Consider the following 26129-nt stretch of genomic DNA (forward strand, 5'->3'; position numbering starts at 1 on the left):
CTCTGGAACAGGATCCCTGCCTCTCTCAAACTTGAGCAGAACCACCTCCGGTTTCAGAAGTAACTCAAGACCTTTCTTTTCACTTCAGTTTTCTCTCTTCCTCTCCCCTGCCGATTTCCTGGTCTGCTCTGCACACTGGTCAGATGGAAACCTTCTGAACTCGGGCCCAGGCTCCTGCAAGTCCAGTTGCTCTTGCACTGCCTCTGGGCTCCCCCAGCACATAAGCATCTATACCTGCAACCCTACAGTCCCTTTTATCTGCATTTATGAGCCTCCTGCTGGTTGAACTTATTGAGTTACTTGCACTTCTCCCTTCCCCTCCCCCTTGGCACTTTCCCCCTCTCTCTTCACCATACTTTCATGATCTGAATGACATAAGGCCTAGTAAGATCGTTGTTTTGTCCTCCCTTTCTTTCCCCCTCCTTGTCTTGTCACACCTAGAAACATTTGTGTACAGGCGCATTATAAATGCCATATCATATCATAGTAGAGTTGGTTCTCTGGAGGAATCCATTTGGACAAATTGGTGATGGTTATTTAGGTAAGATTTGATCAAGCTGAGGATGGTCTCCTTAATCTGTAAGTAGCGATGTAGAATGCCTTTTTGTGTCCGGTGGTCTGCTGCCTCAAACATGGCTGAGCGTTTGAGGAGAACCAGAAGGCAAGGAAAGCCATCACCAATCATGTTAAGTACAACATCAATAACCTTTATGTTAGCCGTTTCCTTGCTGCATATGGCTCTGAAGGTTGAATGTCTCTTTCCACCCTTACCAGCAAACAATCAGAAATGGTGACCACCATGTATGTGCAAGGAGGGTAACAGTACAATGAATCACTAGGTATTTTGCCTGTTTTTTTCACATTTAAAAAAATAAGCATAATCGATGTGGATCCTAGTCTCTCCACAAATTGTACAGGTATAAAGAATTGTTTTACACAAAGTGGTTAAATGGCCATAGTACATGTTCCACTATATGCCCCACTGCATCCAGCAAATCCAATCTAATGTGGCATGTGTGGTAAAAAGCAGTTGCAGAGTTTGTCCCCAGCAGTTTTCATTTCTTACCAAGCATATCATTAAATGCCTTATCTAAAATAAGAATATTTGGGCCTCATTACAAGTGTGGCGGTTTGGAAACAACGGTGCCGGTAAGCTTACCAGCACCCTTTTTTCCAGACCGCCACACACCGAGTCTGCCTGCCGGGCCGATGCGTCCGACAGGTCTGACCCTGATGGGCGCATAGGCCCCGGTAGACTGAGTCGCCACGGAAGCACCGGCACCATTAGCAACAGTGCCGGTGCTTCCGTTTCCCCACTCCAATGGTGTCTTATGGGTCTCTATGGGAATGGAGACTTAGAAAATCCGTTGCCTGACTTCCCGCACCGCCGAGTCTTGCAATGTCGCGTTGGCACTGGGAAGTCAGGCGCCAGATTCAGTGTTTCCGGGTCGGTGGCCAACCTCGGAATGAGGCCCTTTGTTAATATTATATCAGTGTATAGTACATTTGCATGATGATTCAAACCTGAATGTTGAACACACATTTCAGTAACACGTGCCAACTCAGTCAGATAGTCCCCTGAATGACTTTCTGAAAGCTGCCTTGCACTCGTACACCGTAATAGTTTCTTTTGATCGTTGGTGAGGATTGGATTCAAAATACGAAAGTCGTACATTTTCAAGATCCAGCCTTATTAGGGGAATAGACAAATAATGTGTAGATGGTGAACATAATACAGCTTAAATTCAACTGTTAAGAAGGTTTTCAATGTAAACCAGCCAGGTATTAAATAAAAACAAGTGTGCCAATAAAGATGTTTCATTGTTTAAACTGCCCTAGCTTTAAACAACCATTACTAATTTGTATTGCGAAACAATTCAGCACTGCACTTGAATTCAATGCTTATCTGCAGAGATCCCAGTAAGCCTCGTGACTAACATATCACTTCAGCTGCTGATGTTACCATGTTTCTATATAAACCAGAGACATTTTACTCACAGGGAAAGAATAGTCCTGCCTACACAGTGTAAGCCCTGATTTAAGTGCTGCGAGGAAAGAATTCCTCTGAACGTTTCCCGTGAGAGAACCTACCACAAGCTCACTCCCAACCTATTAGAATGAATTCTCCTAATCCACAGCTTCCATGGCCAGTTGTAAAGAAACACATGACCCACAAGGGGGAGCGGTGGAATTGGGAGAAGAAAGGGAAAGGTTCAACAATCTGCTAGTGTGTACCCTTTCTTCAGGCTACGGTTTTCTTTTTTTACATGCCTAGGGGCCAATTCATGGAATTATTTGCTTGGAAAATCAGGGATTTGCGTGCCATTAGCCACGCAAATCCCTGTTCGATTCATGGAATCGTCCTTGAAGGACTTTTCCAGGACTTGTGGGCAGTTTGCGCATGCTCGGCATATCTCTGCAAGCTGTCGGGCGCCTTGTGCGAGAAACCATGCAGAGTGTGGGAGTGGCTTGCACAGAGCGCTGGGAAGGAGGCAGAGCACAGAAAATGGGGAAGAACATGTACAAAAGTGGGCGTTACGAAGGACGTCCCACCGGCAGTCCCTCCCACATGCACAATTGTGCCTGACAACATGTATTCAAAGAACCATCCATGCAGTCTGTTGACAGAGAATTGGCCACGCAAATCCCACGATCTATACGCCACCTGAAGGCAGGCGTACAGACACTTGCACATAGGAATCACTATGCAGATTGCATGTTGGATTTCGGGGTGCGTGCCCGCATATGGGGTTCCAATATAATTTAGGAATGAACGTATGCAGTGTAGCGGGGTGCAGGTACTGTGTTCATGGGTTTGCACGCAGATTTTCAGATTTGTACCCAAGTTGCAAAGTGTCATACGCATGTTGTCAGGTGCCAGCAATAGTTATGGGGGACCCCACGCACTGTTTGAAGGGTGCGTGTAATCGCGCCAGGGTGAGCACACAAATGCCGCTGTTCTGGCTGTACATGCCTTGCGAGGGGTGTGTCGTGGCCTTCTGGGTGCGACTTGCAAATACGGTTTCTTTGTGCAGTAAATTCCATGAATTCACGGGACGCACATTTTTTATTCTGCGGGCAGGCTCACGCAGTGTCGATCCCAGCCCACGGAACTTGCAGGAAAAATGCACACTTTTCCATGAATCGAGCCCCTTGTCACCAAATTCCTGAGAATGTCAATTCCAGATTTTAATGAAATAACACTTACCATACATATGTCTCCCAAAATATCTGAAGCACCATTTGAAAACAATCCTATCTGCTCGCAAATTTCTGTACTGCTTCCTCGTTCAGCTGTGTATCCCTGTAATACCATGTGCTTCATTAACCTTGCTATAAAAAGATATATCAGGAAGAAAATCATAAAATAATTGTAGCCGCTATTTGAACTTCTCATTTTGGATCAACCTACCGTGTACCAGGAGGACCCTCGACAATCACCACCTGTTTAGGGAGTGACTAAAGGCACTCGTTTGCACACTTCTGAAAACTCCTCAACATTTCCTGAAAATCTGCCCTTAGGCATAATTACGTTGTGAAGACACAGAAGACATGTACTACTTGTTGGTCTAAGTCCAATCTGTAATGTGACTACCCCTGAATTGCAGTCCCCCGAACTAATGAAACACAAGGGCATTACCAGTTTTCTCACTACAGGGTCGGATGTACTTTTTGCTTGTTTTTTTTAAAAGTTGCAATGTCACGCTACGTGTTTGTTTTGGGCTTGTGCAGTTCCTACCTCACTTTCACTTATCTGTTCCTGAATACTTCAAGGTTTGAGGAACTAGGCCCTGCCCTCCTCCTACACCATTTTCCCCTCTTACTTTGGGGGGCTAGGAAGTGATGGTGTTCACAGATGGCTCCTTAAATAGAAGCAATTAGCAGCAGGGGATGGGGAAGCAATCAATCAGGTTGCTCAGAACATGGGCTGAATCCCTGAAGCCCGCGTTCCGAGCAGCTAGTAGTTGCTTCACCCGCCCCGCCATCTTCCCCAACACCCCTTCCTTTAACATAATTTTTCCCGTCGATCCCCCCCACTTACCCGATGGCTGTGATCATATCATAGGGACCTTATTATTAGTATAAATCAGGGACAAGGATATGGGAGAACAGGTTTACTCATCTGGGCCTGCCTCCAGGCAAAAAGGGACCGACGTGTCAAATCACAACAAGTTCAGCGCATTCCCAAACTCTAAGCACAGCTGACAAGGCTGGGTGGTTCCACTTCTAATCAGGTCATAGTACACCCTCAAGGATCACAGTAGGGGAGGGGGCAAGGAATAGGAAATTGGATGTATTCAGCAGGACACTTATGCCAGTATGTGCCTAGAAATATGAAGAATCTATAGACTGGATGCTATTCTGACACATGGCCTTCTGATGATCAGAGTTCCCTTTAGCTGTGACATGTTGAAGAGGGGCCACACACGAACATACCACCAGCGAAGACAGACAACACTAGAAAACCTTTTTGGGTCAGAGAGGAGGAATTATTTTCTTTTTAAAGAAAAATGATTATACTGTTTAAAATACATTCTTATTAGAGAGCCTATCTCCTTGGTGAAAACCCACTTCTTAGTTTAAGGATTATGATGAGGAAATAGTGTGAGAGGTAATGATGGACTAAGTGATGGATGGTAAGATAAAGATTATGTCTGCTATACGCCGTGGGCCTCACTGTCTTCAATAATTATCAGGTCACAATTTATACAAATACGTCGTTTTAGGCAAGTAAAAGGACTGGGGAAATGTTAATTTGCGGATTCAAAAGCCCAATACTGAGTGCAAGAAATAGATTGCATTCCAACTAAGGTAAGACACGAGGCTTTACTTATTTATGTATTTATTTATTTCTACAGCACGGACAGCCCGCAGGCATCAGGCGCGGACAAAAACACAGAGAAAACCAACAAATTAAAACAAGACAAAGAGTGGGCAATACTAGTATGCACTTGCTGAGAATAGGAACATCCTAAACGTACTGAGAAGTTAACCTAAGAGGTTTGTCTTCAATGCTTTCCTGAAAAGACTCAGGCTGGAAGTCTCTCTGATGGACGGTGGTAAGGAATTCCAGAAAGATGGAGCCAATGCCTGGAAAGATCTGCCTAAACCTCGTGTTCTTTTGATTCTTATTCCCTGTAATAGTGAGAGGGTAGAAGAAGGCAATTCTCTGGCTGGCTTATAGGACATGATCATTTTTTAAGGTACTCAGGTGATTTTCCATAGAGTGAGCAGTGTATTTTGAACTCAATGGGCCTCATTACAAGGCTGGCGGTAGCCGTGCCTCTAGCACAGGCATGGCTGCCGCCGCTATTCATTTTTTTCCGACACCCAGAAAAGGGCAATTCCTGGGTCATTACGACCTTGCCAGACCCGGTAATTGCCCTTTTCTGGGCGTCGGAAAAAATTCTTCCCCATTCCCATTTGAGCACGATATCGCTCAATGGGAATGGGGAAGGTGGTAGCACCGGTACCGTTAGTAGCGGTACCAGTGCTACCATCATGTTCTGCTCACGGGTGCCGGTGCGTCCATCAGATCAGACCGGGTGACTGCAAAGGCACCTGCGGGCAGAACTTCTAGTTTGCCGATACAGTAACAACGGTACCGGCAAGCTTAACGGTAGCATTGTTACTGTACTGGCAAACTCGTAATGAGGCCCAATGCGTTGCTGCACCAGTGCAGCTCTCTCCTAGCGCTCGTGATATGAGCTCTCCTGGGAATGTGGTCATGGCGATACCGACAGCGTCATTTTAAATGGTCCGGCATGTCCTTAGATTAGACTTTGATGCTCAGCACAGCAGGATATTGCAATAGTCTAACCTCAATAAAATCGTGGCGCAGGCGATAGTCACTGAATTCTTTTTGTTGATAAAAGGTCTTATGAATTCATTAATCATTTTAAAGAGTATTCATTCATCAAGGCAGGCTGTCTGACCTCCATGATTTTCATGGTAAATAACAGACCCATCATTTTTGTATGTCTACCGCTGTGAAAAATCGTATAATCCTTTAAAACCAAGGCATGACACATATGTTAATAATTTAATACAACCAAATCTCAGTAATATGATGAAGTCGGTCGTCACATGTTAAACTGATTCTGTTTTAGCTGGGACATGAACTTCTGTTGAGTAGTCATGAAAAATGAAACAACTCATTTGAGTGTCTTGCTAAAAGGAGTGTCCACCCACGAAAGCGTTTTGGGAATTAGGGACATATTGACCAATTTGCTCAGTCTGAGAACCAACTTGAGGATGCTGAAACAGCTCTAATCAGTGCATGGTTTGCCCACAGATACAGCTCAGGGCCAGAGGGTCATGGATTCCACCTAGGCAAAGTCATGACAGCTGTCAGATACGGCTCCAGTAAATTGGCCCCAACCCAAGGCTAAGCTCTGTCTCTGTGGACCCGCCTACTCTGCATGAGGGCCCAGGCCCGAGATTGGTAAAAGCTGTGAACTCTTCGGCATTTCGGCCAGATTATGTCATGTGGCCCATGTGCCAGATATGAGCACAGTCTGTGTTGGCCCTTTGGGCCTGGATGGGTGGTCTCTAGGTCCTGAGTCCTGCCTACACTAGGGAAGGGATAGTCTGCAGACCTGAAATGAGGCCTGTATATCCAGATCAAAACTATAGCGGGCTGCATGCCCAGATTAGTTCTGCTGGCTTTGAGGTATGTCTGAGCCTAGCCTGTGCTGTCTCAGGGCCTGTTTGGGGCTATATGGCCCAGGATACAGGTCTGGCTTGATTCTGCAGACCGAGCATAGGGCCTGTGCATGTCGAACCAGGTTGCATATGGGTCTGTGATTACCTATGGACCCAACTGAGTTAGCTACAGATGTTTCATAGGCCTTTTGAACCTGAGCTGCGTCTGATCAGTGTGTTTTGAAAATCCACAGACATGGCTTGTTGTGCCCAGGGCGCGTATGTACTTCATTTCATGTGAACACAATATGGGGTAGGAGATGCCTGGGGCTTAGCCAAAGCCCATTCCCTTAGCAAAGTGGCTTTATGGTTGATGGCCATGGCCTGGGTGCACACTGGGATTATTGTAGGTAACGGCTACATAGACAACGCCCCTGCCTCGGGCAAGTGTTCTTGGGCATGGCTTGCAGCCATGCCCATTGGTCACATTGGGCATCATGGCAGAGGAGGGGTATTGGTGGAGATCAACTAGGTCCAAGCAGAGAGTGAGAAAACTGGACACTCAGACACATCTATGGTTCAATTTTGACTCCTGATCGACAATCCAATTGGTACTTTTTTGTCCAAGGCAATAAAACAGCCACTAATAAAAGCACCTTCCTACTGCACCAACTAAACCAAAAGCGTATGGAATTCCTCATTGATATTGGCACCACTCTAAGAATCAGATGCGGAAGTGAACACACTGCACTGCACATTTGCCCTGCATAAAAGCAAAATAAACCAAATTATATCCGGATATCTCGGATGCAATGCTCCGTTGTGAATTAATATTTAAGACCTCTCTTCAATAGAAGAACAGCGATGGTGAAGTGGATACATTCGTTCTTAGCAAGGAAGTGGACAGTCACTGAATACTTGTGCAGGTGACACATTTACCAACAATCACTCCCCATCATCATTCATGGCTCTGGTGCAGGCAACAAGGATTCAATTGATACAGTTACCCGTCATGTCATTGAAATACCTTTCAATTTTAAGAAGCAATTCAAAGGTGAAGCACAATGCTTAGTGGACCAAGAACCAGTGGAACCAAGCAGAAGCCCCATGCTGTGGGTGGCACCAATAGCACCTGTACCAATACGGATCAAGGGGAAATATTTGCATGTGTGTAATCATGAATCAGCAGGATACAGCCATGCAAAGAGAAAGCCATGGCATGCGTGTGATAAAAGGCATGGTTCACCTTGTAAATGGCAAAACCATCTTCTCTAAACCCGATTGGAATAAAGTCTATCAGCAACTGAAGTAGTCCTGGCATCCAGGGAATCACCACGTGAGCCACACTCTTGAGTCAACAGAGGCACACACATTGAGTTTTGGTGTTTCCTTAGCTGCTGAAGCCTTCCAAAAAGAAATGTACAATATAGTGTGTCACAAACCTCCCTTCTCAAATTTCAATGATGACTTTGCTGACGTTTGTTGGCTGGACACTACTATTTTTTCGCTATTCAGCGGGTGTGGCTGCAGTGTGGAAGATATGAATTCGACAGTCCTCAAGCGGCCAGAGGGGTTGAATGGCAGATTAGAACATTCTGGTGCTAAATCTGGATTCACTGTCTATTCTAGAAGTGCATCGTTTGTCTTGGAATCCCACCTCTTTGCAGCAGAAGCACTATCAGGGGAAGAGCACGATGAAAGTATAAACTGACCATTAGGGCTGGGTACTCAGTCAACTTAATGAACACAATGCCATTTAGTCACTTGATCTTAAACCCCTCACCATTGTGTGCATCAACGTGTTAGTGCTTAATACAGAAGGTAGAGATCAAAGGAGTACAAGCAATTTGTCACTTTTAATAAAATGTCATCTTGATACTTCAAAATATCTGCTGAGATAATGTCACAAGACAAAGGATAATTGTATTAATATTATTTTGTTTGAATGTTTTTGGCGAATTCAAGCTTTTTGCATACAAATTAATAACAAAGTTACCAAAATATATGTTACTTTAATTAAATATAACACACAATGACATATCCTTTTGGAATTCATCCAAATTAATTTAACAAATCAACATTTACTAATGATTGTCGTCTGGAATAATAAAATAACAAAATAAAGCTAGGAGATAGCTGGACACATCAAATGTTCAATCAGGTGAGGGGAAAGTCTTCTAGGATAATTTTGGTCTTGGTGATTTCCCAGGCATGATGGGCAGCAGCAACAACAACCATGGTTCAGCAGAAAATATCATCGGCCAAAATTGATCCGTTTCATAGCCCCCATAAGCTACACAAAACCTACCCTAACCATTGTCATATTGTGCATTGAACCCTGTACACCCTGTAAGAACATGCCTACAGGACTCCACCTTGGATTTACAAATGCGACACAGTCGCAATTTGCGTGGTTCCTGGTCCACGCTCCATTGATCTTCCGGCAGAATATTCAGACGTACGCACAGAATAAAACGTCCTAATGGTAGACTGCAATACTTCCTGAGGTAACTGCGTGTTTCATACCAATTAAAGCTCTATCTAATATATTCAGCATGGTGCTTACGACTGGAGAGGGCATCGATGGTCATCACCTGATCCCATTTTAGAGATGTTTTCTTAAAGTCCACCAGAAAATTGGTAAACCAATGTCCTCCAAATGCTTAGTAACAACATTAGTCACATACTGGTTAGCCGAGTTAACTGGCTTTTGTGTCCTTTGTGCTTCCAGTAGTGCCAATAAAGTATTTGGGACTGAGCAGGTTTTTGCTCAAAGAATCCTCATTAGGAGCTTGGTAAATTTCAGCTTCCATAATGTGGAGAGCGAAGGTACCCCCAGCTCCAGTCTTAAAGCCTCTACCAAAACAGTTTTCACTAGGCCCAAAAGAGATTTGCAGAGTTTCCCCTCGATCCTATTCAGCCAGGCAGAGGTAACGCCCGGGTCAGCCTCTAGACCATGCAATAGACTTGGGATGGCTGACTTGGTGTAAACCTCCAAGTAACCTTCCACCGATTCACCCCCTACCCTCATAATTAAGTTGTTCAATAGGTGCAATTTACAGAACACTTTCGTAGACACCAACCTCCCATATGCCATTTCAAAAGGGGTCCTTGGGAATGGGCAGCCCAGATATAAATAGGAGCTAACCCTTTCTCAATTGACCCACTGGCCTTTTACCCTTATGCTGAAGCTGTAAAAGACAAAGGATAATGACATCATGGCATGTGACGAGTCACAGAGAAACATTAGACTGCAACATATGCTGACCTACACAGACCACAGCAAGTTATTTGATGGGCAGATGGATCGATTGAAAGACAAACATTGGCAATGCCAACAGTGTGGTCTTCTGTGTAGACATGGACAATTTGTCAGGCACTGCTATAGTGGTATTAACTGGCTATTAATGGTACTCTATGGGAATGGGGACCACGGAAGCACCAGCACCGTTGTTAACAGTGCCAGTGTTTCCATGAGGGCTTTGCCTATCGTGACCGCTGTGCCTGGCAGGGTCAGACCTGTCGGGCAAAGCAGCTCTGACAGGCAGATACGTAGTGTGCCAGTCCGGAAACACTGGTGCCGATAAGCTTACCGGCATCATTGTTTCCGAACCGGCACACTTTAATGAGGTCCATTAACTCTCAGAAGACTGCTTTGAAAAAACACAGGCAGTTCGAGTGCAACGTTTGTTGGTAAGGCTTGATTAAAGCAAGCTCAACGAGTTTCAGGAACTGGGTGGGTATGGGCATAGGGATTAGCATGCCCACGGGCACTCAATGGGTGGGCAAACAACCCCTACAAGCTTTGTTTCCCCACTCCCCTCCCATTTCTTACTATCTGTACTCTAATGCAATATCTTCAGTTTATAGGTGGCGCTAAAGCACCACCTTATATCCCAAACTAAAAATTGAATAAGGGGGCGGGGGTAATCTTTCCTTTGATCCTAGAGAGCTATCAAGTCCTCTGTTTATCTTTATGTGCATCTCTTTGGAGAGCGCCAGGGTGTTTTTGTAGAGATAGACAAAGGGATGAACAGGAAAAGGAGGAGTCATTTCGAGTAAGAAGCCATAGTGTTTGCCTGGCTAGGGCTTGAGAAATACAGAAAGAATTGCAAAGAGTTCTTATGTCAATGTCTTTCTTACCTCACAATCGACATTGGTTTTAAAGTGCTCTACCTGAGATAGGAACATTGATGTGTACTATTGTTTTATGAAAGGGGCCAGTCTGATTTGCAGTTAGAGCACACTTAATTAAATCAGAGTATACAAGCTATTGCATACAGATGTTGACCAGGTCAGTAGTCATATTATATCACGAGAATGTGAGGTGAGTTCCTTTTGTGCAGTGCAAAACTACATGAAACAGACATGTTCAGTGGTGTGTGTGCGTGTTTGATACATTACATATCAGAGATCATATATAAGTTGTACAATCAACAGTAAGATTGTGAGTGGACCAACCATTGATCATTGGTATTATTTCAATCGGAGAAAAACACAAAAACACTACATAACTTTGAAAGAGATTATAACATGCCTAAATGTGTTATTTCCAATTTTTCTGTGGCACTCCAGAGCCACCCTTCCTCTAGAGTATAATTTGTGTTGTGGATTGATTACAATACTTACACTTCCATATGATATTGTTTTGATTTTCGGATACAATTGTTTATCAGAAAAGTTCACATGTGAAATGTGCTTTTCCTTGGTTGGTCTTACCAATACAACCCTAACGTTAAAGTAAGATGTCAAAGAACAGTACTTGTACAAAGGACACACTTGGCAAACAACAGCTTTTTTAAACAGGAGCACTAGATGTATAATAAAAAAATGCATGCCATCAGCAGACCCAATGAAACACTTTGATTATTGCCTGCAAAATCACAAATGACTCCATAGGACGGGGCTGACTTTGTTAACACTTGTTTTTAAAAGTCATAGGGGGTCATTCCAATCTTGGAAGTAAGGTAAAAACCATGCGGGTAATGATTTACCGGCATCGTTTACCGCTACATGCTATTCTGACCCCTCAGACCGCTAATTACGGCACCGTAAACTACAATGACTTAATTATCGGTCTTGGGACTTGCGCGCGCCCCACCATGCCGAAATTAGCAGCATGGCGTAAACCGGAGCTGAACACAAGTAAGGAGCACACCTAAATAACGGCCTCCTTAAGCCCTTAAAGTACCTTACCGGCATGGAGTACATACAGGCATCTCAGAGAAGGAGTAAAGAACCCTGAGCAGTGGTTCCCAGAGCCACAGGTGCACACAATCAGCACAGGTGGAGGCAATGGAGTCTGCCACAGCAGAAAAGGAACTCACCCACACACCACACACCCTCCCACACCAAGATGAGACCAATAGAACCAGCAAGGGCACAACCCCAAATTCTTCAGCAACAACACCAGGCCCCCCCTTTGAGGAGACATAGGGGGAGAAGGAGGGAGAGACATGCCCTGCATGCAGCACCAGTGCAGCCTCCGTCACCACCCAAGCAGCCCCCATGAACACGCAGCATGTCCGGCCACTCAAGGAAAACCCTGAGCAGATAGACACCCCTGACCACCTTTACTGTGACACCGTCACCACCAAATGTGTCCTGAGACATTACGAGATAAGCGAGCAGCATACAAATATACACTGCTATCCTGGCACAAGTGACAGTGTTGCCTGTGCCCCACATCCATGCCACAGGCACCTACCAGCACACAGTGGTGCCCATGCATGGCATGTCACAACCGTCCATTACACGGACACTTACACAAGTGCTGTTTCACCTCCCCAAGCACACAAGGGCCTACTAATCTCCAACATGGACCACCCAGGAGATACACAACAGTAAAGTTGGTCCTCCTGCATATGGAGGCATCCCAAATGACATTGGTGCCCCTGACAGCACCCACGTGTCGTAGGTGGACCAGCATGGCATGCAGGTGGCGGATAGCAACTGCAAACAATACCACTCCCCCTACGTGCAGATGGAATGCAACGCAACCAAGAACATCACACATGGGTGGGCCCGACATCAAAGAACAACTCATGACTCAATGGGCCAGCAGTTCACCACGCTACCGTGCCACATGGTGCGACATGCAGGATGACGTGCCTGGCTGCCTGTTGAGTCGTCTGACTGTGTCATGCTAGTGCATTGGTGCCATGAGGTGGGTGCCTGCATGAACCAACTGGGTCGAAATGATGAAGCCATCATACTATGTTCACCCCACCAACCAACCTGCCACAGAACCAGTGCAACGGCACATGAGAAAAGATTCCCACATCAATGGAATAAGGCACTCACAATACACTACATCTCCTCCATCTGACAAGGGCAAATCCCACTACACTTGCACCACTCATTGGCGGCCACCACAACCGTAAACGCATATAGGAAGACGCACTACATATGCACAATGTGGCTGCCCCCAGCATGGCACCACATCGGAGACCCATCCCTGGGAGTGGATTGAACTGAGGGCAGCAGGGATACCACACCACCTCACCAGCATGGCACACCCATAGGAGTGTTGGAATTCACCATAGTATGTATCAGAGCAGGATGATGACCATGAGCCACTGACTACATCTATCACACCCAAATACGAATCTACACAGTACACAGCACCACATGGATCTAACATCAGGACAGCTTCATGCATCAACGAAGCATGTACCACGAGATGCCCATGCCATTGTTCATGGACCATCTTGTAGGCGCAACCCCCCACAGCATTCCATTGTATTGGACACATATTGTGGCCATCAATGGGCAAAATGCATCCATCGACATGTGCATATGGCCATCAGTGAAACCCTGCCATGTCAGCCAAGTTCAGTTCTCCACCATGACAGTTCAAACACTCACCTTATTTGGCTAGACATGCAGCTGTTGGTGGCTGTCCCTTGACACCATGGTACATGACCCCTGTCAGTAACCCACAGAACAGGCCCAGGGAGCACTAAAACACTGGCCATACCCGTGCATGCATGTAGATGAAGCAGTCACCTGGCTTGCGTAAGGCACATATAAGTTGGCGAAGCAGGACTGGTGGGGGACCCATCTACTGCTATCTGGTGTCCAAAATCCCCATGTCATATGTGTAGCTGAACAAAATGTGCATCCCTAGAAATGCGTCTCTGTCACCTGACATGGGACTGCTACTACCACATGACGATGTGGTGAAGGTGGAGGAGGAAGTGGCAAGAAAGCATCATGGAGGCAGTGCACTTGAGGGACATGTCATGCGCCAAACAAAGAGTGGACAGGATATCCAGAACACAAGTCAGCAGAGGGTGGCATTACATGGGCACACAGGGCACTGGATGTGTGTATACTTGTACACCATGCACTGTCAGACGTCAGTATACACATGCTCAATCATGAATGTCCACAACGGTTAAACTTTGCAACACCAATAGTGTATTGTGAAAAAGGAATAAGTGTGAACATTATCTGCAGCCACCCCCCACGCCCCAACTCCACAACAAACCACCACCCACCTGCCCCCCAACTCCACAACAAACCCTCACCCCCAACCACCCTCCCCCGCAACTCCACAACAAACCCCCACCCCCCACCCCCTTGCCCCCAACTCCACAGCAGTGGTCCCATGTAGGACGTAAAGGCCACATGTGGCAGCAATGACTATTGTTTCTTGCTCCCATGGCCCGGGGAGGCATGTCCCTGCGCCGCATGGAACGCAGAGTGCGTCTTCCTGGCCTGGGTGGTGTGGCCTCACTGGAGGCGGGCGTGTCCGCCTGCTGTGGCTGGGGATTAGATTGGGCTGCCTCAAGGGCATTGGCTATGCGGCCAAGGATGTGACACAGATGGGTTGTGCTATCAGTGACAGTCTCACACAACCGGTTGGTGCTGTTGGTGAGTGTCTGCCGCATTTCCCTTAGTTCATTATGCCATTCAACCCTGGCCTGGCAGTTGTCCTCCATGAACTCCGTTATGAGATCTGCAAGCTGATTTGCTCGACGTGTGCCGAATGATGGAAATCCATCGCTGAAACTACTTGCCCCTGCATGCTCGGGCGAGGGCTGTACCGGTGGACTTGGGCCACCATCATCATACCCCTGCGTGTCTATTTGAGGACTACGGGCAGGTGTTTGTGCATCTCCACAGTCACTACATGAGGCCAGGGGGACAATGCAGGGCTCCGGGGTGTGGACTGTGTGTTGGCCCTCCTCCTCGGACGCCCCACAGATGGGTGACGGGCTGTCCACATACTCATCAGGGCCGGTAGCAGCAACCTCCCCAGAGATGCTCGACTGTGCTGATGTTGGGGTTGGCATTGTGGCAGGCGCCAATGCTGGGATGGATTGTGGTGGTACAGCATCCATTGACCTTTCCGGAGCCGGGGGGCTGTTATTTTTGGTGCAGGAATTCGCCTGACCTTGCCACTATCCATGGAGATGCTTGGCCGGCTTGAATGTGGCTCAGCGCTGTCGTGATCAGTGCCTGTGGGGGTAGAAGAGAGGGACAACATGAGTGATTGTATGATGTCCTATTTGCATACATGGCTGCATTCACATTTCAGTCAATTGCGGTTTGTGGCCTTTTGGGTGTAGCAACGGCAGTGGTACATGTGCATGAGTATGTCATATACGCATGTTTGGGAGTGACTCATCGTGGCCTGGTTATGTGCAGTTTGGCAGGCACAATGCCGAGCCGGCTGCACAGTGTGCATGATGGGATGTGCAAGTTAATGCACTATGGTTGATGTGGGTTATGTACTCGCACTTGGCCCTTGATTGCGTGGCACTTGCCTCTGCATTAGTTGGATGGGGGGATGAGCTGGATGGGGGGAGGGCAACATGAGAAGGTGCCTTCGATGGCCCTTGGGGCAGTTTTAATCATGCAATGGACATTGGCAGTGTACACTGTGGACACTCACCTCCTTCGGCAGACGACGTTGCCCCGCACTCCATGTCGCCCACGCCCTCTATAGATTCTGTGCCAATCAGAGCCGCACATGTCTCCTCCCACGGCTCTAGTTGCACAGAGGTACTTGGACCGCCTCCCGTCTGCATGGCCTGACTCCGGTTGCTGGAGAGGAGGACCCGCACCCGCATGTCATCCCACCGCTTGCAGCAGTCCCTGGGGAAGCAGGGGGTGGTGCCTACAGCGCTCACCCTCTGGGCAAGTTGAGCCCAGATGTTCTTTTTGCGGATGATAGACTCCCTCCACATGTCGGGGCTGAAAACAACATCTGCATGCTCAGCCAGGTAGTCCACCATGGCCTGGAGTTCCTCAGGGCTTTCTTGCGGAGGCGGTCCGCAGCCTTCTTTGGAGCTTTCGGCATGTTCGTAGTCGTCTCGGCCTTTTACCAACTTCATTTTGCTCCCAAGGGTGCTGGCTGATGAGGATGGCAATGGATTGTGTTTTTAAAGATGGCCACCGCCCTCTTTCCCTTTCCTGTGCGATGACATAATTTCTGGTTCCTTTTTTTTTCGGTGACCAAAATTTACGGTATCCGTAATTTATGGTCGCCGTTATGTACAGACGCTACTGCTTCCAAGGCGGTGTTGTTATTTACGTGTCGCAGCATGCCGGTAGGGGGTTTGCGGGACGTTTAGCGGCATGCCGCTCGGTACTTTTCCGGCATGGCGAAAAGCACCTGTCCGCGAGGTCGGAATGGGCTGCAATTAGCTGTCTCACGCCAGGGCGGTGTTGTACTTTACGCCATGATGGAAAATACTGGTACTTACCTCCTATCTCGGAATGAGGGCCATAATATTTGTAACACCTGATGATGCTTCAAAAACACAGCAGGGAAAGCATGCTTACAGGGCACCATGTTCTCATGTAGTTTTGGAAGTTGGTGAGTGCCATGCAGTTTGTCGGAGAAGCATATGCATCTGTGTGGTTTGGAATGTAGGATCTGCATTTTTCTTCGGGATGTGATGTGTGTCTAAATGGGGGAAACAGCTCAAGTGCATTCAGAATCCTCCTTGACCAAAAACATACACATACAAAATGCACCCATTGCTAGAATGGATTTCTGAATTCTGGCCTGGTGGACACCATTGTTAGATGAACAGGGGACACTTCTGGGCAGATAACCAGGCCAATTCACGGGAGCTTGGAGAGCAGTCAAGGCTAAATCTCAGGAGAAGTGAGGATGATTAGGGCTCTCTCATGAGCATACACAGTGAATCACCAAGGATTACAATTAGACAGTAGTATACGAAAACATACTATTTATTATACGCCCAATAACAACACAGATGGATATGGAAATGCAATATTAAAATACCACACAAGCAACACACTATGTAACATATGTATACACTCACTGGAGTAAGTGCGGGAAAATTAGTAATGCCACCAATACTGCAAAGGAAAAGGGTTAGTATCTTTTATACCACCAATAGTATTCAGAGATGACAACCCTAACATTATAGGTTCAGCCCTAAAATGAATGGAGCCTTATGGGCATGTATGATGCACGCATAAAAGCACCTGTTGTAGTACTTCTTAGGGAGCTAGAATAAGTTAGGGGGAGAATTATGAGGGGGTGAAATGGGTTCCAAGAGTCAGGAGAGGATCTGCGATGATGAACAAAGCTGTTCCCAACTTTCTGAGGGCTTACAAAGCAAATACTACCAAAGCCAGAGAGAAGGCCAAAATAGCCTTCAATTCATCAATGCGTTTGGATGAACAAAGGGCCACTGGTAAGTGACTTCACTACTCACTGCCCTAAGCTTGGTTTTGGTCAAGACTTGGCAGGTATAGACGTGGTCAACAGAGGTTCAATTTCCTCCCCTTAGTTTGGCTTCCAGATACACAGGTGCTGCGGGTGCATACACAGGTCTGGTTTGGAAAAGGATCTGTAACTCTTGATTCAGATTAAGAACAAAGAAAATGCTGATGCAGCAGGTCTCAGGGTAGAGGAAGTAACATGGGAAAACCACTTTCATCGACCGTTACTGTTGCACAGTGACACACAGGCAACCTACTCTCTTGTGTCCCAAAGGTGCTGGGATGATCTAATTTGGCAGAAGGGTTCTTTTTTTGGAGGCTGAGATTTCCCAAAGTCTTGTGTCAAAACTCAAAATGGTGACGCTCTTGCATGGCAACCAATGATTAAATTGGACCTCTGAACAGGCTCACTTGCAGTGTTACCAGGAGACTTTGAGAGTGATTGATCCCACCACTTCAAGGATTCAAAGCACCTTCACAGGTCTTCTGATGACAAGCGCAAAGCAGGGCTCCACCAGGACAACAATGGAACTCAGGTGGCGGCGCAGTTCAGTGCGTCCCAGTACCATCCTTTATTCAGATTAGCTCTTCAGGATGCTTGGTTCCATCTGCAGGCCGGTTCTGACCTGTTGCTGATCTGCTGGAATTAATGCAGGACCCCTCCTCATATACAGAGTCAGGTGAGTGCTCACACCCAGCCCGCCAATGGGAAGATCTTCTCCATGCATGCACATCAGCAGTTGTCCAATTGTGGACCACTGTGGTTCTCATGTTCTTGTACACACCAGACACTCTGGCACCAGTAGTGTGTGTTGGGTCCAGACAGTCCCAGTCCACTTTCTGGGCCCTTACACACAAGAAACAACTTTTGTTGGCAACTGCATTTCCAAATAAGGAAGCCCTGTCCTTGGAAGGGCAGGGGGAAGGCCAAGGGACAAAATGGTGAAAGGAGCAGACAAAAGACCTTGTGGCTCAACCATGTTAGACACTAGCCACAGTCATGAGCCAAATGTGGTAGACATGGTATGGCTTGGTAAAATGTTACACAAATATGCTGCACTTTTTCCCTACTTACGGAGCCCTCCAGCCTCTTTTCCTTTGCAGATGGGGAGCAGGTGCAAGTGGATCCAGGTCACCCGGTTACGCCCCACCCACCTGGTGCCTTCCTGGTTGCCGCTCTTTTTTCCCATTTAACAAGCACCACCCACCTGGTGACTTCCTGGTTGCTGCTCCTTTTCCCTACTTATGGAGCCCTCCAGCCTCTTTTCCTTTGCAGGTGGAGAGCAGGTGCAAGTGGATCTATGCCACCTGGCCAAAACACAATCCACCATTTTAGCCCTGACTCTTCCTTCCTGCTCTCAACTCTTAGATCAAGGGCATCTCTCGCCCGGGCGTCCAAAGTGAAGGGCAGATGAAGAAAAGTGCAATTCCTGTTTGAACCTGTTCAAACCAGGAGGATCCAGGGCCCAAACCCCTGCTTGGACAGCAGGTAAGCATGCACCAATATGTGTTTACTCCCTCTCTCCCCACAGGCGATCCCCACCCCTCTGGTCACCCTATGATGTTCCCTTGTGCCCCTCCCTTCTCGCACACATGTGTTGCCTGTTTTGCTTTATTCTTCTACCCTGCTCACTATGCCAGTCTGTCCTGCTACATTCTGGTTTCACCATCACCGTCTTGCGGCCAATGCTGGATTTGACTTCCTTGATTCACGATGAGTCACCCTTTCTCATGGTGGCTCTGAATCATGTTGTTCCCATCTTGATCTTGTATCCAGGCTTGCAACATTATGTGTTACTAATGACTTCTGCAATTGTATTCAATCTCCACTCTTTGTTCTCTACTCTTTTTGACTGCTTACTCTCTGTTCTCTCTCTCCTAATTGTCCCTGGACCTAGTATGATAACAACCTCACCTTTTTCCTCCCGCCCCCCCCTTAGTTGCTCCCCACCCCAGCCAGCACTATCTGAAATGTCGCCGGGCCTAATATGATAGTCACTTGTTTTGTTTTCTCCACTCCCTTTCTGCACCCCTCTCTCTCACCTTTTGCTTTCTCCAGCTCTACCAGAAATGTCGTCAGGCCTAGTACGGTGGTCGCCTGTCTGGTTCCATTTCCTTCCTACTCTCCCCCTCCCTTCCTTATCTATGTCTTAGCACTTGCACTATCTGAAATGTCGTCAGGCCGAGCACGATAGTTCACTTCACATTTTTACTGTTCATGGCCTGTAAGAATGTCATTGTATTTCCCTTGTTCCCTCCTTTGCCTTTAAGCGCTTTGAAACACATTGTATATAGGCGCTGTATAAATAAACAATCATATCATATCATATCATATCATAGCATATCATATCAAATGCAAGACACCAGTTCCTACTGATTCTGAATCTATCCTCTCATCATATCCCACACCAACCCTTCTACCCCCTTTTTTTGCAGAGCCATCCAAGCACCTGGAGACTGCCCCTGGGTGGTATCGGTGCACAGTACAAATCAACATAATATAACATAACAATCAATATATAAGTAAATGTATCAATGTGTATTTATTCTGGCCAAGTTCTAACACCTATCAAATCGCCAAGCCACATAAGGCCAATAGATGCCCTAATGTATTTCCTGGAGAATGGCATGAGCTTCTGGGCAAATGGTGGTACATTTTGGAGATGTGAGCATATGTAGGCATTTGATATAAATCCCGTTGCATGGTATGAGTACCTGCATATATGACATAAACAACTGTGAACTGTTCAGGAACATCTTATTACAGTGTCTGGCCAATGCTGTAAGTACCAGGGAATAGAAAGCAATACCTGTTTGAGTGATATATGAGTCAATTTCTGGCATAGCATGAAGATGGAGGCTTATGCTGACAAATACTAGCAAGCAGCATGCTTATTTGCTGCATGATGTTGGTACCAAATGAATGGCATTTCTAGTCAATAATGTACAGGTTTCAATATATATACAATACCTTGCAATTAATGGAGTACGTCAGCATATGATGGCAGTACCTGGTGAATGGAGATAGTACCTAGGCATATGGTTTAATTACTTGCTACACAATGTGACTATTGGAGAGTGCTGGGACATTACCAAGAAAATGGTCAACACCTGAGACTAGGGTTGAAAGAGGGCAGGTATCAGTTAGACATTCATATAAATTGAAACAGCATCATTGCATGTCTAAAATCTAAGGATGTGCCCTTTGAATCAATAAAGGTTAAAGGGACCTATTGAATGAATAGTTTGAAAGTAGTAGATTTATAATATAGTTTATAGAAGACTGTGACCACATTTGCAACATACTGTGTCTTTATTAATAGACATTAGGCTGAAACATGTTTGGGGATACTTGTGGTCTCCTGCAGAAGGGATGTGACCTAGCAGTTTGCGCTGGACTGCCCCTTCGGGGGTGGGACTAAGCCTAATTTGCATATGGTCTTTTCCCTTTCTGTAATGGTTTGGCAGGTCGAAAACGATGGTCTGGAGGGATGCCAAGGACAATTGCCAGAGGTTTACGATTCATTCTAAACCTTCAAGCGGTCAACACTTTGGGACAGGAATGCTCATATGTGGGTCTTCTGCATGCTGGGCCTAGAGGCCCAAGCTACTCCTCGCTGATGACTTCCAATGAGGCTGACACTTATCTGCGGATGGTTGTGGTCTTGTGCAGAAGGGATGTGACCTAGCATTTCAGGCTGGACTGCCCCACTGGGGTTGGGACCAAGCCGGATTTCCATATGGTCTTTCCCCTTTCTGTAATGGTTTGTCAGGTGAAGAATGATTGTATGGAGAATTTCCCAAAGCAATTGCAAGAGGTTTACAATGTATTCTAAACCTTCCAGCCATCCAGGTCCTGTGCATGCTGGGCCTAGAGACGCAAACTACTCCTCATTGATGACACCCAATGACGCTGAAGTATATGTGGGGATGCTTGTGGTCTCCTGCAGAAGGAATGTGACTTAGAAATTTGGCCTCGATTGCCCCTTTGTGGGTGGGACCAAGCCTGATTTGCATACGATCTTTCTCCTTACTCCTTTCCACTTGGAAGGCGAAGGACACTGGTCTGGAGGGATGTCCAGAGAAATTGCTAGAGTTTAAGATTAATTTTAAACCTTCCAAGCATCACCCTTTTGTTTTTGCTTTACTAATAGAACTGACAACATAATGATTAAAAAGCATACTATTGAAAAAATAAAACTTATATTTCAATTTATTAGAATTCAAACACTATGAATGAATGCATATTATTAGAATGCTGCTATTTTTTTTAATTTTCTACAAACTATTATATGTGTTTAAACTGTTGCAATATGATTTTAGTAATCAAGGCAACCATTATTGACAACTATTTTTTTTCACCCCTGTTCTATTTCGAATCCCATTGTAGAATCAGAAACGTGCAATTTTCAAAGTTGGTAAAATGCCCTTAAATAAAAGTCAGCAGTCTCCAGAATTGTTTTGTTATGCAAAATATGTTTTCTTCAGACTTACATTTTTCCTCTTAATCTTGTAAATCTGCTGTCTTTGGGTGTATTGTGGCATTTATGACTTTTTATGGAGTTAATTGAACTTAAGGGAGAAGTATTCTGCCCCTGAAGCCCCTTCCCAGCTCAAAACAAAGGCAGTTCCTGCTACAGAGCTATGTGCTCTGACAAAGGAGAATAAAGACAATGCTGTTCAGCTGCAGTAGCTTCAGTTTCAGTTACATCAAAGAAACATAGACACCAGTATCTGATTTATTGAAGATCATCTGGGGAAGGGAGCACTACCGGACACAATGCAAAACTAACTAAAAGCAAAGTGAACACTGCAGTTAAAAGAGAATATGACACAAATGAAATGGTCAAGACAGCCAAGCCTGAAACATCTTCAATAACTAAAACAATACAAGTCTTGAATAATTATTTAAGTATTAGCTCACATTCCTTCACGATCCTACAACAATATTTCTAAGCATTGTAATTTGGCACCACTGCTTTAAAAAAAGGGTCTAGCAAATGTGTCTTCCATGAAAAACTCAAATTATGTACTTGTATCACCACATTCAATTACAGCTGAATTCTGACATGCCACTCTTTCAAACTATTAAATATGTTATGCTAATGTAATTTCTTCTGGCTTTTAATTTGCAACTATAGTTGGGATTACTTCAGCGATGTTGCAGAACAAACACACATTTGTGCACTGGGCATCCAGTGTTTCTTCTGAGATCACGATTTTCAGACTGTGAACAACCCCGATGTGCTGCAGTAAAATGCTCTGATATACTGTTGCTGTTCTGACATCTGCCACGCAATTGGACTATGCTATGTATTCGCTTTCAGAAATGTGTGCAAATGCTATGGCATTTTGAAAACGTTCCACTCAAATGTTCTCAGATTGATTCTGTGTGTGTCCTTTATATTAACCCACTGGGTCCAGGTATGATAATCTGCTGAACACTTTTACTACTGGGAATAAACTATTTTGGAGAATATGTTACTGCCTCTGCAATGAAGGTGCTGATACAGTGCATTACAGCGGGGCACGTTTACCATCTGCTGGAATAACGGGGATGGGAGGAGGCACCTCCGGTATGGGACAGGGCCTCACTGACAGCTGTAATACGTGTACCTAGAGCACACACACAGCTTGAGAAGCCAGCGGTTGGGGGTGGGGCTAAGGTGCTCAAGGAAGCCACAGCTTTACATGATAACTGTGATGGCATATACGTGTAGGGTGCTGCTGCACAGTCTGAATCTGGTGAAAGCGACAGATGAGTAACTACATGGGAAGGACCTAGATGAGCCCAGCATGGTAGACCACATAGAAAGTCACATAGATACATCACGGCAGTGGGGTGGTGGAAGACTCATTCAGGCTGGCCGTCCCCGGGAGACAACAGTCACTGGGAACTGAGCCAAATGACACACACACGGTCGGTGAGCCTGTCACATAGGTGCTTGCAGAGACCAGGGGAAGTAAATCCACAAAGATATGGTTGGGGAGGCACATACTCGCAGCACAATTAGCTGTTTCAAATCGCCCTTTGGCAGGTGGGTCTGGGAAAAGGATGCAGGATGAAGGGGTGGTCCTGGAAGAGCCAATCAGAAGGTGAGTTTTGGTGTCCCTGGAAGGAGACAAGTATACTGTGTCCTTGATGATGTCTACGAGGCCCCTCCTTGGTCGGATGCAGTGAGAATGTCTGCCTTGCCACCAGCTCAGGGTGTCTTGTTTTATTCCTATGTGTGCTGACCAATGGAAGATTAATAAAGTTCCGGTGGTCAGCATGATTATGTAGTGTTTAATACCAATTTATTCATGTGGTGAAGCAGGAAGGAATGTGGCGCCACAAGGGGATTTGATGAACCAGGGGATGGCAGGTCTGTTTGCTTCAATCATGTTTAACTAACCAATGTCTAGCTATAGGGAACTGGTGTAACCCCACCAATCAGCTTCGTGGGACACTCAATACAATTGTAACACTAATTGCAACCATATTCTCACTATGCAAATATAGTACTCACTGTAGAAAATATCTGGCCGCAGTGAGCGGTTTTGTCAGCTCTCATCAACCAGTTCTGTTCCACTGTGCTGTTTGATTTGTGCTTGCCCAGCTGTAATAAACAGCGCTACTTCTTGCCTGGTGTACACTCCTTTTTGGATAACTTCTGGTAAATTGCTGATTACATGCTTGTATAGGATTTATGATACACCTCCAAAATAAATGTAATCTATGCAATTCTAATGACATCATATAGTTCTGCTGCTGCTTGATTAACCACCCATAATGTACTCCTTCATTCTTCTGCTGTTCTAAATGTATTGTGTGATACATCTGTGTGTATTTTTGGCAAGGGACCTTGGAATAAATTGTACAGAGTTTTTTTTTACCCTTCTTCTTTTCCTTTTTTTTTTAGTAGCACACAAAAACTATAATTATCCAGGGTTGTTTATGTTGTGTCAACGGTTAACCAAAGAAATATGGGCCTGGAGAGACAAAACACCTACCCTAAGCCAATTTGGCCCTGTTCGGGCATGGAGTGAATGAAACCCCATCCCACTTCTCCGTTTGTCCTATTCAAACATTCTCCTTCACTGGTCTGCTTGGATTCCACTAGGAAGCCACCTTAGTGCCAGTTGGCACTCATGTTGTATTCTATTTCCTTCTTTTTCAAATTGTTCCTGACAACTTGGTCACCTTGGCAGTTAAGGCAAGGCTTGACTATGGGAGTATCTCCCTGCTATGGCCCTGCTTCTCCACCGCAACCACGGGCTGTACCTTCATCCAGTCCACCCGATATAGGGTCCTGCGGTCATTTAATTGTGCTGTCATGCTCATTTTCATATTTCTCCTTGGGTGTCCGAGCCCTGGGTGTCCACATTAAGGGGCATTGCTTTTAAGGGCCTTACTCTCTTCTGTTTGTTCCTGTTTGAGACAGGCAAGACTGTTATACACTGGATTTCCATCTGCTGCCCTTAATCTTCTATCATGCCGCACACCTTCAGCGTACTCTCACCTGCTTCTCGCCGCTTCATACACAGACAGTGTCTCTCCTTTGTAACCTCCCTTTTGATCAGTAGTGTTCTGTTATTCCCTGCCACCTTACCATATGCACAACCATACTCTCTCATAACCACAACTGCAACCCTGCTAACCTCTTATCTATTTCTTTCACTTCTCCAGTCCTTCCTTCCATTTCTGTCAGCTTACTAAACCCCCATCTATTTTCAAATCTCACCTAATTCTTGATACTTTCCTCAGTCTAGATTTGCTCAGCAAAGACCTGCATAACTCCTTCTGATAGACTCACTCCAAACTTTTATTAACATATCTTCTACCTGTTTACCCATGCCACCAGTTCTACCCGAAAAGGATTGGGCACTGTGCTCATGTTCCTCTATTCTTTCGCTGCTGCTCATTCACCTCCTCCACTCACAAACTCTTCCTTTGAATATCACTTTTCTCAGATTACTTCTTCTTTCCACCTAGCTTTCCTAATTGTCTACTTTGTGTGTTGACCTTGACTCTCTTCTTTCTTCACTTATTCACCAAGGCTCCCAGTTTTTTAGGGGCCTTCAACCTCCTTCTTTTTAGTACTCACTCATCCTCCCCCTTCCTCCTCTTTGCCTCGCTTATCACATTCTGCAATATTCTTCACCCCCTCCCATGTCCAGGTTCCTCATTTGATCTCATATTTTATTCTCACTCTTCTAATTCCCCTATTACAATGTATCCCTTCTTCTCCTCAGATCATTCTCTTCTCTACTTCCACTGCTCTCTCGCTTCCCTCTCTATCTATTACTTCCCCTAACTATTTCTGCTGTTCTCCTCCTCAACTCACTGCACTTTGTCCTCTTGGTTACCTCCACTCTTTCCCCTCTTGCACGCTTCTCCCAATTCTCTGCTATTTTGGCTTAAACTCTAAACTCTGCTGGCACCTCTACCTTAGACCTATTCTACCCTCCTCAGTCCTTCCATGCTTTGCACAAATCGCCTCAATCATGGTTCTCACCTGATCTCCTCTTACCACACTTCCGTGTGCTGAAAGACTCTGGAAAAAGATCTCACTCTATTGCCGATCTTCACTCACTCTCTTCACTACAATCTATCTATGACTCTTCTCTGCTAACTGCTACGAAACAATACTTTTCTGAACACATTTGTTCTCTCTCTATCTCCCCATCATTTCAACCTATTCCAGATCTTGAATTGTAGTCTGTGTCCACCCATGCCTGACCCATGCCTGCAATCTTACCGTACGGCAGCAGATTTTGCTAACTTCTTTATA

Source organism: Ambystoma mexicanum, chromosome 2q (assembly GCF_040938575.1).
Source record: "Ambystoma mexicanum isolate Mex_15411 chromosome 2q, UKY_AmexF1_1, whole genome shotgun sequence".
In the NCBI taxonomy this organism is placed as follows: Eukaryota; Metazoa; Chordata; class Amphibia; order Caudata; family Ambystomatidae; genus Ambystoma; species Ambystoma mexicanum.